General features: G+C 39.8%; 1 protein-coding gene across 1 annotated transcript in view; it reads right to left on the reverse strand.

Moving 5' to 3' along the window:
• Positions 1 to 2,806, reverse strand: part of LOC145438096 (uncharacterized) — a 367,020-nt gene that overhangs the window by 300,514 nt on the left and 63,700 nt on the right. The gene's annotated exons all lie outside the window — the stretch shown is intronic.

Raw genomic sequence — 2,806 nt, forward strand, 5'->3', positions numbered from 1 at the left:
ATGGAATGTGATAAGCCACATGGCTCGTATAAATGCGAAGTACGTACAAAAACGCTCTTTTCTGGTAGATCAAATTTTTTCGACTGTCATTATTTTTGGGTCCGTGTCGATGGCAACCCTGTATATAACATTCATAAGAGGTTGTGGACCACAACACTAGGATACGATGAAGAACTATTCTGACGATTTAATTTTGTAGCTGTCCAACACCAGTATATTTAGTTATGCACAAAGCTTCAAAGCATATTTTATGTACAAGCGGCTCTCACTCTCGAAGGAACAGTGCCTTTTTCTTCGATTTCCACACGCTCTGCGCTGCAGGATATGATACCTACTTCGAAATATTCATTTTACATGAATTATATTAACCCAATATATTTATGAAAACATATGTAGCAACATCATCGCGGAGCGCGACCAAAAATTTCGAGATTTGACATGTTTTGTGGAATGTTAATTTGCTCTGAATACTCATTAAGGATATGTCCTACTACTACATCATCTACTGCGAAGTCATTTTTCTTAAGCGCCCCCCTGAGCCTAGAGCTCCCTGAGTGTTTCCGCCCCCTTCAAAATCGCCAGCGCCCCTTGGGTGCGCTGGAGGCAAGGTTAAGAACCACTCGTCTTAATGAAATTGTATTTGCGCCCATAAGTGTGTTCAACAGAATTCTTGAGCTAGTTTATTGATAGTCTTCTAATCGGAACGCGAAATTGAACAGTGTGTTTTTGTATGCCTGCGAATCTAATTCTTTCCAGCGCATATTCGTTTCTCTAACACCAGGGTTGCCATATTTTCGAAATCTGAAAAGAGGAGACTTTTTCAAAATTTTCAAACTTGCAAACTCGGAGGAAAATCATGACAAATGGTAAATTTTTCCTACTTCGTGGTCGGTTGACTTTCTGGCTGAAGTCCCGAAAATACAGTTTTATCTTTCACGTCATCAGGTGGAGGTCAATTTTCGGCCCATCTCCCGAAATAGCCGCCGGAGCGTTACTACGGTGCTGACTTGTGTATCGGTCGAATTTGGCCCTATTTCTAACCAAAATTCTCATAAAAGAGGACAAAATCTCAAAAAAGAGAACACTTGGACGTCCTCCGAGGACACTTTCAATAAATTCAAAAAAGACGACAAATCCTCTTAAAAGAGATCGTATGGTAACCGGTATGCTAACGCGGCTTTTCCAACAATAATTGAGAAATGTGGAATGGAAATGTAACCCGCGTATAACGGTTTCTCATTTTTCATAAACCTCTGAACTCAGTGTGCACTTTTCGCCTTCCTCGAATTGGGCGTCAATGTCAGCGACTTGGTTCCCAATAGCGACAACAGTGAAACCATAGATCCGCTATGAATTGGTTATAATGCGGTATATGAATATGAACATGGACAGCATGACATTTGTTGTCTTGAGGGAATATTCATTGAAAACATTTCCTCCTAAAAATCGAAATATTTGTTTGAAATATGCAGAATATTACAATCACTTTTCAAATCTACTAAATTTTGCTTCGCAGGCCGGATGAAATCGTCTGGCGGGCCGGATATGGCTCGCGGGCCGTATGTTTGACACCCCTGCCCAAGGCTATATGTAACAACAGAATCTGAACACATCCTATAGTGTCGTCGCTCCAATTAGATAAGTAGGAACAATATTATAATCTTATCTATCGGTCGATCTTTTTGGCAGGCACTCTTAGCACAAGTGAAACAGCATAACTAAAGGCCAAAACGTAAATACATTGTATTTTGAATATTACAACATGTATATACCGGTAGCCATGTAGCAGATACCGATAATTTCTAAATAGTATAGCTTTATATTTTTACGATATTATATTAAAGGAAAAGTGGAAACGCTCGATACATTTGCTACTCATCAACTTGCCGTTAACCGACACTGACTAAAATGCATTATTCCGATTTAGCGGACGCTAGTGAGCATTAGAGGTAAACAAAGGGCGTTATGAAGAAATATTAATATACGTGTATGTAGGATATTGCTGCAGCGTTTACCGAGCTTTGGAGCAGTTTGAGAGGTCAATATGTAGAATCTGCTCGTTGTAAGTTGGCGAATACGCGACACGAGTGTTGAGTTGTTCAAAACAACTCCAAACATTGATGACATGATTGCAGCAAAGTAAGTGCACGCGTCCAAATGAATGCTTACTGTATTTTGTAGTTTTGCGTTTTCGGTCATTGGTGTGGTTTTTGCATACAGCATGGTCGCGAAATATCAAAATATTTCCAACGTAAAAGCCAATACTTAAAAGAGTTTTGTAACCGCTAATTTAACCTGTCATCACTACGGTGGGAAAAAAGCATTGTTCTTGTCAGTGATGTAGGCTAATTCTACGCTGTATTATACACTATCAGTCGGTATCACTCATTAGCGGATGGACGCTAAGACCTCGTTGCAATGAGCACTTTATTTTGATTTTGAATGAAAAACCTGCCAGACACGGACACGTTATGCGTGTTTTGATCGTCCTGCATTCGGCTAGTTGTTTGTCATAGTAAATAAAAATTATGGGCTGGAAACCCATGCCCAATCGAAATAGAATATTGCTTCTAAGCATACAATAACGGTCCACAATGGTCATTCGACTGTTTTAAATTTCAAAAAAAGTCATCTTGCTTAAAGTGCACGTTCTTCGTCGATAAATAGCCTACTCAAATCTACCATTTAGACTAGTTTGAGTGCGCTAAAAGATCCTTCATTCCTTCTTGCTTTCAAGCAGTCCATAGCGCAACTTCTTCAGCACGTCCTTGCATTCCGCCTGGATACTCTTCACAGCTTCAAACGG

This window comes from Botryllus schlosseri, chromosome 4, assembly GCF_051294905.1.
Source record: "Botryllus schlosseri isolate E-star chromosome 4, Bs_hap1, whole genome shotgun sequence".
NCBI lineage: Eukaryota > Metazoa > Chordata > Ascidiacea > Stolidobranchia > Styelidae > Botryllus > Botryllus schlosseri.